Raw genomic sequence first — 14,757 nt, forward strand, 5'->3', positions numbered from 1 at the left:
CTTCTGTTCAACATAGTATTGGAAATCCTAGCCACAGCAATCAGACAAAAAGAAATAAAAAGGCATCCAAATTGGAAAGGATAAAACAAAACTGTCATTGTTTGCAGATGACATGATAGTGCACATAGAAAACACTACAGATTCCACCAAAAAACTACTCAGTCTAATAAGTGAATTTGGCAAAACAGCAGGATACAAAGTCAGTATTAAAAAATCGAAGACTTTTAAAAAATATTTTATTTATTTATTTTTATAGAGGGGGGAAGGGAGAGAGAAAGAGAGGAAGAGAAACATCAGTGTGTGGTTGCCTTTCGCATAACCCTGGCTGGGGACCTGGACTGCAACCCAGGCATGTGCCCTGGCTGGGAATCGAACCCACAACCCTTTAATTCACAGCCTGTGCTCAATCCACTGAGCTACACCATCCAGAGCTTGAAGACATTTTTGTACACCAAGAATGAAATATCAGAAACAGAAATTAGGGAGAAAACTCAGTGCTATAGCGACAAGAAAAATAAAATACCAAGGAATAAACCTAACTAAGGAGGTAAAAGACCCACACTCAGAAAACTACACAACACTGAAGAAAGAAATTAAGAAAGACACAAATAAATGGCACCATATACCATGTTCATTGATTCAAAGAATTAACATCATTAGAATGCCCATACTACCCAAAGCAATTTATAGGTTCGACACAATCCCTATTAAAATACCAATGACGTATTTCACAGATATAGAAAAAGCACTTCAAAACTTTATATGGAACTTTAAGCAACCACGAATAGCTGCAGCAATTTTGAGAAAGAAGGACAAAGTAGGTGGGATCATCATACCTGACATCAAACTATATTAGAAGGCCACAGTAATCAAAACAGTCTGGTATTGGCATAAAAAGGACACAAAGATCAATGGAAAAGAACAGAGATCCCAGAAATAAAACCACATCTCTATGGTCAATTAATATTTTACAGAGAGGGCAGAAACATAGAATGGAATCAAAATAGCATCTTTTGAAATATGGTGTTGGGAGATCTACATGCAAAAAAATTAAACTCGATCACCAGCTTACACCATACACAAAAATAAATTTAAGCTGGTAAAAGACTTAAATATAAGTAGTGATATGATAAAAGTCCTAGAGGAGAACATAGGCAGGAAAATCTCAGATATTCCACACAGCGATATTTTCACCAATATGCTCTCCAGAGCAAGAAACATAAAGGAAATAATAAATAAATTGAACTTCATCAAAATAAAAGTATCTTCATGGCTAAAGAAGACATTAGCAAAATGAAAAGGGAATCAACTTTATAGGAAAATATATTTGCCAGTGATATCTTGGACAAGGGTTTGATCTCCAAAATATATAAATAACTTACAGGACTCCAGAGCAGGAAGACAAATAAGCCAATTAATAAATGGGCAAAGGACCTGAACAGACACTTCTCTAAGGAGGACACACAGAGGGCCCAGAGACATATGAAAGGATGCTCAGCACCACAATGAGATACCACTTCACATCAGTCAAAATGGCCATCATAAACAAATCAACAAATAATAAGTGCTGACAGGGTTTTGGAGAACAGGGAACCATGGTACACTGTTGGTGGGAATGCAAACTGGTGCAGCCTCTGTGCAAAACAGTATGAGATTTCCTCAAGACACTAAAAATGGAATTGCTTTTTGACCTAGCAATTCAGTGCTGGGTTTATTCCCTAAGAATCCTGAAACACCAATTCAAAAGAATCTATGCACCCCAATGTTAATAGCAGCACAACTTATAATAGCCAAGTGCTAGAAGTAGCCTAGTTGCCTATCAGTAAATGAGTGGATCAATAAACTGGTACATTTATACAATAGGATTCTATGCAGCAGAAAGAAAGAAGGAGTTCCTTCCCTTTGCGACAACATTGATGGAACTGGAAAGTATTATGCTAAGTGAACTAAGCCAGATGGTGAAAGACAAATACCATATGATCTCACTTATAAGTGGAACATAATTAACAAAACAAACTGGCAAGCAAAATATAACCAGAGACATTGAAATTGACAACAAACTGACAGTAACCAGAGGGGATGGGAGAGGGAAATAATATGAGAAATAAGGGAAAGGAATTTAAATGAACATGAATGAGGGACCTGTGGACAGAGCCAAAGCAGGATGGAATTGAGGATGGGAGTTGGGTGTGGGTAAGGCAGAGGAAAGTGGTGGTGGAAAAATGGAGACAACTGTATTCAACATCAATTTAAAAAAAGGAAAAGAAAAAAAAGCAGGTTAACAATCATGTGTCTCTAACAGCTAATTCAAATTTTTTCTGTAGACAGGTGGATAATATAAAAAATGATGCAGATTGGGCATATAAATATAGAGTATTTCAATAAATTTTCCAACAAATTCTGCTGGGGGTATCAAGTCACAAATTTGCTATATTTGCACCTCATGTTCTCCCAAGTTCTTTAATTCTATTATATAGAATATAAATTTTGAATCTTTTTCCCTTATAAACATAGATAAAAATCTACAGTCACACCAAACTTGTTAGGGAATAAGTGGCAGGGAGGAATGGAGAGAGAAACATCTCTGTTTTGTTATAGGAATAAATATATTTTAATTAAACAGTATTTTTTAATTTTGTAACTAAAGTGTAGAAGAGGTAAAAGATTATTATCTCTTTGGGTTTTCTTTATAAAAATTTGTGAAGATAAAGTTTAAACATGATTTCACATCTATTAAATATTATAAAGCAAGATAAACATGTGTTAATGACCTAGTACTTTTTTAAAGAATATTAAACAAAAATATTTTTAGGAAAGGAAATTAGTTGCAGTTCCTAGTTCCCAACACACACATTCTCGTGTGCTGGGGAGAATTACACCAAGGCTTCTCTGGATACCCAAGTGTGGGTAAAGCCATTCTGAAACAAGAGACCCATTGCTTATTAACTACAGATAGCTGGGTGTCCTCATGCAGCAGCAAACAGCTTCAATTATAATCTTTATTAAAATAAAAGTTTTGTGATTTCATATCATCTTTTGCCCCAAACCAATTTGCATAATTTGGTGCAATTTAAATAACTGACATGAATTGCTAATATTTGGGGTAGAAACTAGACCCTCGTGGTAGAATCTAGTAACTGATAGTATGGGTTGAATTGATATTAGTTTAATAATCTGTAAACTATGCAAGAAAATGTAATTGTCCTACATTACAAGGGTAAGCCTTCCACTGCACAGTTTATTCAAATGTGTAATCTAAATAATTGAGTACTCCTTCATGCAATAGAGTATCCCTCATATGCAAACACCATTTAATAGACAGTTAAACGCAAACAGATGGATAAAAGATGCCAGAACATAATTGGTTTGCTTTTGATTATTTCATTGATACCAATTTACTTAAAGAGTAAATCCAGACAAGGCAGGGTTTCTTGTCACAGAATATTCAGTTTGACAGAAAGGAATTAAGGGAGTCAGTAATCTTATTTCAACTTCTACAAATGAAATCTTGAATAGAAATAAAATCTTGATCAAATCTTTGGCTTTGTCTTCACTTAGAACAGACCACTACAAACCTGTTATACATAGAACTGAAGGCTATATTCTTTTTTATTATGGTTTTATTTTACTTTCTAAATTTATTCTTATCATTTATCCTATTACTGATGTCCTCGTTTTCCATTTTTTCCCACGTTCTCACAGACCACACCCAAGGGTTTCTTGGTTTTACAATAGATATCAGCCTGCTACTATCTTTTGGATAGCTGGAGCACATAATTTTAAAAATAAATAAGAAATAATCATTTCTTATTGTTTTTAAACATAAGCTATACTTCCAAGTCTTGGTTAAATTACAGTACTTCATATAATCTTGAATGACTTTTTTGTCACACAGTAGTAATCATGTTTTTGAAAAGTCCTTTATAGGTAAATGGATTTCCACTTTAAGACAAATGAAGATAAGTGTGTCATTAAAATAGCATGCAATCAAACATTTCCTTCATTGTTTTTGTTTGTTTGTTTTAATTGTATCTGTGGTATTTGTAAGTGCAGCATTTGCTCATTCAACTACTATACCATTAAACTCAAATACTGACTATCCATGTGTACTGCTTACATCATTTATACTCTCTGTATCTATCTGTTAGTAGGAGCTCTCTCTTGCCACCCATTAACACTGCTCACACAGATTGAGACCACAGCCCTCCTCTGTCTCTGAAAAAGGTGATCAGATCAGATCGCTAATAAATTTCTATGATCTATACCACTTCTGATCCTCTTCCTTTATGAGGATGGATAATCAGAATTTTTCTTCACATTTCTCTCTCTTTTCCTCCCTCAGTCCCCCCAAAATGCCCATGAGTACATTGATTTAAAAGATGGCAAACAAAGCAGTGTTTTTCACATTTAATATCCAAATTGATTCTATTACTATTTAAATACTGTATTTATTTGAAAGAATGGGTAGATATCCTCCTGACTGGCTGTGACAGAATGATCGTCCCTCTCCTACATGTATTCATAGCACTTTTTCTAGGTATGATCAGACAAAAAGTGGAAGGGAGAAAACATAGAAAATGTTTGCCACATGTAGACACACTGACAAACAGAGATATAATTAAGCATTGTGTAGGGTAAAGCACTGGGCTGGCTGCCATCAATGTAACCATGAACAAGTTGCTCAATCTGTCTGGACTCAAATTTTCTCGTCTGTAAAATGAGAAAGCTGGGCTAGGTGAATTCAGTGGTCCATTTCAGCACTAACATAAAATGAACCTATAAAAGGAAAAATTTCCATTAATGAGGGGTCAACATTGATAAACCATCTATATAAGTAAGATGAAAACTTCAGTACTTATATTTAGCGTGTGTCTACACTCAGAATAAATAGCACAGCTGAGATTAACATTCAATAAAAATGGTATGACCAATAATGTTACTGAAAACAGTTTAAGAATTTGTTGCAGTTTTGCTTATCTCAACTGCTTATAAGCAGTTTTGCTTATATTTGACTAGGAATGCACAGCCAAATTATTAGGTTTTAAAGTCATATCAGTTTCTCCTTGTGTGGTTATTCCAACTACTGAATATACATTTACATTAACTTAAGTTTCTTTTAAATTTTCAGAAAATTTTCATTGCAGTATATATTAATATAAAAATATCTAGATTTATAAATTTAAATTAACAGCAACAACAACAACAACAAAACCAGGTAAATTCAGCCATGACCTTTGTGGCTCAGTTGGTTGGGCATAATCCTAGAAAGCAAAGATCACCTGTTTGATTCACAGTCAGAGTACATGACTGAGTTGTGGGTTTGGTCCTTGATTGGCAATTGATTGATATTTTCTCTCACATACATGAAATTTCCCTCTGTCTTTCTCCCTTCCTCCAAAAATAAATTTATAAAATCTGTTTAAAAAATAAAAACACATTAAAAGTTTAGTTTTTATCTCTGTCTTCTTAACTTATTCTCCCCTCCCTGCTTCAGGTTACCAAGCTTTAAGATCTATTCACTTTTTAAAATAGTTTTTAAAAAATTTATTTTAGTCACTTTTTTGTTGTTTAAGCATGTTTCTCTCTATCTACCCCCAATTACTACCCCCCGCTCCACTATCCCATACTCCTACCCTCGATCTTACCCCCATTCGACTTTGTCCATGTGTCCTTTATAAATGTTTCTTGATGAACCTTTGCCTTCTTTCCCCTGAAATCCCCCTTCTCCATTCCCTCTGAATACTTTCAGTTCATTCTTTATTTCAGTGTCCCTGGTTATATAATTTATTGCTTGCTAGTTTTGTTGATTAGGTTCCATTTATAGGTTAAATCATGTGGTATTTGTATGTCACTGCCTGACTTATTTCACTTAGTGTGATGCTCCATAAATCCATCCATGCCATCATGAAGGACAGGAGCTTCTTATTTCTTTCTGCCATGTAGTACTTCATTCTGTAAATGTACCATTGTTTTTGATCCACTAACTGATGGACACTTAAGTTGTTTCCAACACTTGGCTATTGTAAATTGTGCTGCTATGAACATTCTGGTATATAGGTTCTTTTGAATTGGTGTTTCAGGATTCTTAAAGTATAATCCTAGCAATTAAATTAGTGGGTCAAAAAGCAGTTCCATCTTTGCCCCTAGTTTTCTGAGGGAATTCCATACTGTTTTCCACAGTGGCTGTACCAGTCTTCATTCCCACCAACAGTGCACTAGGGTTTCCTTTTCTTGACAACCTTTCCACACTTGTTATCTGTTGATTTGTTTATGATAGACACTCTGACTGGTGTGAAGTGGTATCCCATTGTGGTTTAAATTTGCATCTCTCTGATGGCTAGTGATGCTGACCATCTTTTCATATGTCTCTGAGCCCTCTGTATGTTCTTATTGTGGAAAAGTGGTTGTTCAAGTGCTTTGCCCATTTTTTAATTGGGTTATTTGTCTTCCTGGAGTGGAATTGTGTGAGTTCTTTATACATCAAATATGTTTTCAATTCCTTGCTCTTCAAGTTGGTGATCGAGTTTCATTTTCTTGCATATATTTTTTTGGATCTCCCAACATTATTTGTTGAAGAGGCTATTTTCACTCCATTTTATGCTTTTTCCCTTGGAAATATTAATTGACCATAGAGACTTGGGTTTATTTCTGGGCTCTTTGTTCTGTTTCCTTGGTCTCCATGTCTGTTCTTATGCCAGTACCATACTGCTTTGATTTCAGTGGATTTGTAGTGTAGTTTGATATCAGTTATTGTGATCTCTCCTACTTATTCTTCTTTCCTCAGTTTGCTGAGGCTATTTAGGGTAATTTACAGTTCCATATAAATTCTTGAAATGTTTGTTCTAAATCAATGAAATGTGTCATTGGTGTGTTAATAGGTGTTGCATTGATGTATAAATTGCTTTGAGTAGTATGGACATTTTGATTATGCTAATTCTAACACAGGGCTGTCAAACTCATTTTCACTAGGGGCCACATCAGCCTCATAGTTGTCTTCACAAGGCTGAATATAAAGCTCCTTGTCCCTAGTTAAGGAGTTATGTTTATACAGGCCCAAAATTACAGTCGGCCCTTTGAAGGTAACCATGAGGCTGAGTGGCTCCCAGTGAAAATGAGTTTTACACCTTTGTATCTAATCCATGAACATTTTATATGCTTCCATTTGTCTGTGTCTTCCTTCATTACTTTCTTCTGTTTTGTATGGTTTACTGACCACAACTCTTTTTACCTCCTGGTTTAGGTTTATTCCTAGATAATATATTTTTCTTATTGCTGTAACAAATAGATTTTTTTTCTGATATTTGTTTCTGATATTTCTTTGTGGGTATACAGAATTGCCTAGATGTCTGAATATTAACTTTGTATCACACTATTTTGTCAAAGTCCCATAAAATATCATGTACTATTTCGGTGGAGTGGATAGGGTTTTCTACATACATTATCATGTCTTCTGCAAATAATGGCAGTTTTGCTTCCTCTTTTCCAGTTTGGATGCCTCTTATTTCTTTTTCTTGTTTGATTGCTATGGCTAGGACTGTTAATACCATGTTGAATAAACGTGGTGAGAGCAGACGTCCTTGTCTTATTCCTGATCTTAGTGGGAAAGCTTTTAGTTTTTGCCCATTGAGGATGATGTTGGCTGCAGGTCTCTCAAATATGGTCTTTATTGGTTTGAGGAATGCTCCTTCTATTCCCACTTTGCTGAGTATTTTTATCATAAATCAGTACTGTCCCATATGAAATGCTTTTTCTGCATCTATTGAGATGATCTTGTCATTTGTTGTCTTTTCTTTTATTTATATGATGTATTAATTTTATTGGATTGCAAATATTGTACTTTCCTTGCATCCAAGGGATCAATCCCACTTGATCATGGGATTGATCTTTTTAATGTATTACATGACTTGATTTCCAAGATTTTGTGGAAGATTTTATCACCTAGTTCATCAGAGATATTAGCTTGTATTTTTTTGTCTTTGTTGTGTCTTTACTTGGTTTGGGATAAAGCTAATATGGACCACATTAAAGTGTTTGTGAGTCTTCTCTCTTGTTGAATTTTTTGGAATAGATTGAGGAGGATAGGAGTTAGTTGTTCTTAAAAGGTTTGGTAAAATTCACCTGTGATGTTATCTCATCCAGGGCTTCTGTATGCTGGGAGATTTTTGACTGCTGCTTCATTTTCACTAGCTGTTATTGGTCTACCGCAGCTTTTTCCTTCTTCTTCATTCAGTTTTGCCAGCTTATATGTTTCTAGAAAGTTGTCCACTTTACCAGGTTGTCTAATTTCTTGGCATTATTTGTTCATAATTATTTCTTACAATCCTTTGTATTTCTGTGGTATCATTTTTAACATATTTTCTTTCATTTCTGATTTTATTTATCTCACCCTCTCTCTTTTTTTCTTGCTGGTTAAAGGCTTGTCAGTTTGTTTATCTTTTTCAGAGAAGAAGCTCCTGAATTTATTGATCTGTTGAATTGTTTTTTAATAACTATGTCATTTATTTCTGCTCTAATCTTTATTTTGTTTGGTGTTTTTTTCTAGTTTTATTATAGTTAGGTTGTTTATACAAAATTTTTCAATCTTCTTAGGTAGTTTTTATTGATATGAACTTCACTCTCAGGACAACCTTCTCTATGTCCAACAGGTTGGATTATTGTGTTTTTATTTTAATTTGTTTCCAGATACTTATTGAGTTTTTCTTGATCTCACTGTTAACCCATCCATTATGTAATAGCATATTATTCAGTCTCCATGAATTTAAATATTTAAGTATTTTCCTTGAGGTTAGTTTTCTGTTTCAAACTATTGTGACTGAGAGGATGCTTGATATGCTTCCAGTTTTCTTGAATTTTGTGGTTTGTTTGGTATTTTACCATATGGTCTCTCTTTGAAAATATTCCATGCACACTTGAAAAGAATATATATAGTGCTTCTTTTGGGTAAGTAGTTCTGTATACCTCGGTTAAAGTCATTTGATCTACAGTGCTGTTCACTGCCGTAAATCCTTGTTGATTCTTTGCTTGGAAAATTTCTCCACTGTTAGCAGTCAAATATTAAAATCCCCATTGATGACTGTCTTTTTGTCAATATCTTTCCTGAAGTTCTCCAGGATATAATCCTTATATATTTAGGTGTTCCAATGTTGGGTGTACATATGTTTACAAGAGTTATATCTTCCTGATGAATTAATCTCTAAAGTATTATGTAGTATCCTTATTAATTCTCTTTTTATGGCCTTTGTTTTGAAATCCATTTTGCCTGATATAAGTATTGCTACCCCAGCTATCTATTTAATGTCTGTTTGCATGGATATCTCTTTTTATATCCTTTCATTTTCAGTCTTTGAAGATCTTTTGTTCTGAGGTGGGTTCCTTGTAGATAGCATATAAGTAGGTCATGTATTCTTAAACATTCAGCTGCCCCTATGTCTTTTGTTGGAACATTTAATCTATTTACATCTAAGGTTAATATTGATAGGTACTTACTCATTGCCAGGTTTTCCATTCATACTGCTGTGTTCCTCTCTCTCCTCACTTTTTGTTTATTTCTTAAAGCAGTGCCTTCAGCATCTTTTGCAGGGCTAATTTGGTGGCAATGTATTCATGTAGCCTCTTTTTGTATGGGAAACTACATACCTCACCCTGCATTTTAAATGATATCATTGATGGGGAGTGTAGTCTTGTTTGCAGGCCTTTGCTTTTCATTACTTGAAATATTTCTTGCCATTCTTTTCTGGCTTATAGTGTTTCTTTTGAGAAATCAGCTGATAGCCTTATCAGAGCTCCCTAGTATGTTCCTAGCTACTTTTCCATTCCTGCCTTTAAGATTCTCTCTTTGTCTTTGAAATTTGCCATTCTAATTATGATGTGTGCTAGAGTGAGCTTCTTTGGGTTGATCTTCCTTAAGACCCTTTGTTTCCTAAAATTGTGTGATATTTTCCTTCATCAAGTTAATAAAGTTTTCTGTCATTACTTTTTCAAACAGGTTTTCTGTCATTTACTCTTCTTATTATCCTGCAGATATCCTATGAAACAAATATTATTATGTTTCATTTTGTCCTACAGTTCCTTATATCCTCATTGTATTTTTTAGTCTCTTTTCATTTTGCCACTCGGTCAGAGAGTTTCTTTTTACCTTGTCCACCAACTTTCTGATTTGATCCTCTCCCTCATTATACTTGCTTTCAATTCTTCCTAATGTATCTTTATTTCAAATATTGTATTCTTCATTTCCTCCTGACTCGTATTGATAGTTTTTATGTTCTTTTTCATGCTAGTATAGTTTGCTGACTTCCTTATAGCTTCCCTGGAGTTCTTTATCAGTCTACTGAGCACATTGAAGCACTCTTATAACCATTATTTTGAACTTAATGTCCGATAGTTTGCTTTCCTCAATGTCACTTAGCACTCTTTCTGAGGATTCCTCCTTTCCTTTTAATTGGGGGTTGTTTCTTTGTCCCCCATTTCAGGTGACACTTTTTTTCCCTTCCTGTGTACTAGATTGATCTGCTTTCACTCCCTGTCTACATGGCGTGATCTTCTGTGGTAGAAGATCTGTGGAATTCACTAGTGCAGTCTCCTTCATATCCTGAGCTGGATGCTCTTGAGATGCCATTTATGACATGTGTGTAGGCTTTCTGGTTATAATTGGGTTTTGGTTGTTATTAGGTCATTCACTGGACAGTCCTTCCCTGCAGAAGGCTGACTGAGATTACATCACCCATCACATCTTGTATGCCATTGCACAGGGATGCTGGAACAGCAAACATCCCAAAAAACATACCCACAGCTGTAAAAAATAATTCATACCCACAACCCCACTATCAACTGCAAATGAACAATTATTAATAATGTTATAAAGAATTGACGGTGATGCTGGGAAGATGGCGACAGAGTAAGACGCAGCTGATGCTAGCGCCTGTACTCATGGGTGAAAATTCTGGCAGATCTACAGAGAAACAGCACAATAAACCATTGGTTACCCAGCATTTATGAAATTAAAAGACCAGAGATTGTGACCGAAGCTGAAACACCAGACAGTGGCAGAGTGAGCTACTGGAGCTGGGACACACGTGGCCCCTGTGCTGCCGCCATACCAACAGGCCTGGGAACCAGGGAGTCAGGTAAGGGAGCCAGGACACTCCAAGCCCCTGTGACGGTCCTGGGCGACAGAGGAGTCAGGAAGCAGAGCTGGGACATTCTCGGCCCCTGTGCCGATGCCATAGGGGCAACAGAAGAGTCAGTTGCAGGATCTGGGACAACAGAGGGTCCTGTGACGCCAACATAGAGAGGTGCCTGGGCCCCGAGGAGCCAGCTACGGGAGCCGGGACTTTCTCACACCTTGTCCCACTGCCATAGCGATGGGACTGGACACCGGGGAGTCAGGTGCTGGAGCCAGGACACTCCAAACCCCTGTGACAGTCCTGAGAGGCAGAGGAGTCAGCTACACAGCTGAGGCATTCTCAGCCCATGTGCCTGCTCCCATAGCGACAGGTCTGGACGCTGGGGAGGAGCTGGGACATTCTAAGCCTCTGTGCCACTGCCATAGAGACAGGACTAGACTTCGGGGAGTCAGGTACAGGAGCCGGGACACTCCAAACTCCTGTGACGGCCCTGGGCAGAAAAGGAGTCAGCTACAGGAGCCAGGACATTCTTGGCCCCTGTGCCGCTGCCTTAGTAACGGGCCTGGGCGCTTGAGGAGGCGGCTACTAGAGCCGGGACATTCAGCAGTGGTAGGCAACCAACGCAGGGACCAGCTCGAGGACTAGCGTGAGAGTAGGTGGAGACGAAGAACATCAAGAAACTTCAAGGAGTTTGCACCACTGAACTTCACAAAAATCATACCATGGAAGTTCACACCATAAAACCAGGGTTTCAGAACAGATCAATTTTAGAAGCAGAGACTAACAAGAAGAGTCTCAAACAATGGGAAGACAAAGAAACAATCCCCAAATGAAAGAAAAAGCAGAAACTTCAGAAAGAATGTTAGATGAAATAGAGGCTGATCAACTATCAGACAGTGAATTCAAAGCACTGGTTATTACGAAGTTCAAAGAGCTCAGAGTGAACTACCAGAAACTACAGGGGAACTACAATGATCTCTCTGCAAATTACATCAACATGAAAAAGGAAATGGAAACTATCAGCAAGGAACAAGAAGAAATGAAGAATACAATTTCCGAATTGAAGAACACAGTAGAAAGTTTCAAAAGTAGTATAGATGAAGTAGAGGATAGGATTCATGAGTTGGAAGACAAGGTAGAAAGCATCTCACAAAAAGAGCAAGAACATGAAAAGAGGCTCAGAAAAAATGAAGAGGGATTAAGAGAAATGCAAGACAATATGAAACGCAATAATATCCAAATAATAGGAATACCAGAAAGAGAAGAACAACAAGGGATAGAAAATGTATTTGAACAAGTAATGAGAGAAAATTTCCCTAATTTGATAAGAGAAAAAGTCTCACAAATCCAGGAATCACAGAGAGTCCCAGTCAAGAGAAACCCAAGGAGGCCCACTTCAAAACACATCATCATCAAAATGGCAAAATTCCAAGACAAAGAGAGAATCTTAAAGACAGCAAGGGAGAAAAATGGAGTAACATATAAGGGAGCCCCAATAAGGTTAGCTACTGACTTCTCAATGAAAGCGCTTCAGGCAAGAAGAGAATGGCAAGAAATATTCCAAGTAATGAGAACTAGAGGCCTACAACCAAGGCTACTATACCCAGCAAGGCTCTCAATCAAGATAGATGGCCAGATAAAGAGTTTGCAAGACAAAAGAAGCCTAAAAGAATATGCCTCCACCAAACCAGCTCTACAAGAAATACTAAAAGAACTGCTTAAAGGGAAGGAAGAATAAGAGGGAGACAGAGAGGAACACAGGTACAAAAATGGCAATGAATAATACCTATCAATAATAACCTTAAACGTAAATGGATTAAATGCTCCAATAAGAAGACACAGAATAGCTCAATGGATAAGAAAGCATGACCCACACATATGCTGCCTACAAGAGACCCACCTCAGGACCAAAGACCATCACAGACTAAAAGTGAAAGGCTGGAAACAAGTTTTCCAAGCAAACAGACAAGAAAAAAAAGCTGGGGTAGCAATTCTCAAATCGGACAAAATAGACTTCAAAAAAAGGGCCATAAAGAGAGACCCAGAAAGTCACTTCATTATACTCAAGGGAAGAATCCATCAAGAAGACATTAACATTGTAAACATATATGCACCAAAGATAGGGGCACCCAAATATATCAAGATAATCTTAGAGGATTTCAAGAAAGATATTGATGGCAACACAATTATAGTAGGGGATTTTAACGCCCCACTATAAAAAATGGACAGATCTTCCAAACAAATTATCAACAAAGATATTGTGGCATTAAACAACACCCTAGATGAAATGGACTTAACTGATATATATAGAGCCCTTCATCCCAAAGAAGCTAAATACACATTCTTTTCTAATGCACATGGAAAATTCTCAAAGATAGACCACATGATAGGACACAAAACGAGCCTCAAAAAATTCAAGAAAATGGAAATCATACCAAGCATCTTCTCTGACCACAAGGGACTGAAATTGGAAACCAACTCCAAAGAAAAAAACCCAAAGCACCCAAAATCATGGAGACTGAATGGTATGCTATTAAACAACGAATGGGTAAAGAATGAAATTAGGGAAGAAATCAAAACGTTTCTGGAAACAAATGAAAATTATTTCACAACACCCCAAAACTATGGAACACAGTGAAGGCAGTCCTGAGAGGGAAGTTCATAGCCATACAGGCGTACCTAAAGAAGATAGAAACATTTCAAACAAACAACCTAACCCTACACCTGCAAGAACTCAATGAACAACAACAAAGACAGCCCAGAGCAAGTAGAAGGAAGGAAATAACCAAGATTAGCACAGAATTAAATCACATAGAAACTAAAAGCACAAGTTTAAGGCTCAGTGAATCCAGGAGTTGGTTCTTTGAGAAGATAAACAAAATAGACAAGCCTTTAAGTAGGCTCATCAAGACAAGAAGAGAGAGGATACAAATAAACACAATCAGAAATGAAAGAGGAGGGATTACAACTGATACTACAGAAATAGAAGGGATTGTAAGAAATTACTATGAAGAACTGTATGCCAAGAAATTTGAAAACCTAGGGGAAGTGGACACATTTCTAGAAAAATACAATCTTCCAAAACTCAGTGAAAAAGAAGCAGAAAATCTAAATACACCAATAACAGCAAAAGAAATTGAAGCAGTAATCAAAAAACTCCCATCACACAAAACACCTAGACTAGATGGATTCACAGGAGAATTCTACAAAGCATTTAAGGAAGAGCTAACCCCTATTCTCCACAGACTATTCCAAAGAATCCAGAAAGATGGAAAACTCCCAAATTCTTTTTATGAAGCCAGCATCATCTTAATTCCAAAACCAGATAGAGACACAACAAAGTAAGAAATCTTCAGGCCAATATCGCTAATGAACATAGATGCTAAAATCCTCAACAAAATATTTGCAAATCGCATCCAACAATATATCCAAAAGATTATACACCATGACCAAGTGGGATTCATCCCAGGGATGCAGGGATGGTTCAACATTCACAAATCAGTAAATGTAATACATCACATAAACAAAGGCAAAGACAAAAACTACATGACCATATCAATAGATGCAGAAAAAGCTTTTGATAAGGTACAACAGCCATTTATGATAGAAATACTCAGCAAAGTGGGAATACAGG

Source organism: Artibeus jamaicensis, unplaced genomic scaffold (genome assembly GCF_021234435.1).
Source record: "Artibeus jamaicensis isolate MK-2021 breed Jamaican fruit bat unplaced genomic scaffold, CSHL_Jam_final contig_311, whole genome shotgun sequence".
In the NCBI taxonomy this organism is placed as follows: Eukaryota; Metazoa; Chordata; class Mammalia; order Chiroptera; family Phyllostomidae; genus Artibeus; species Artibeus jamaicensis.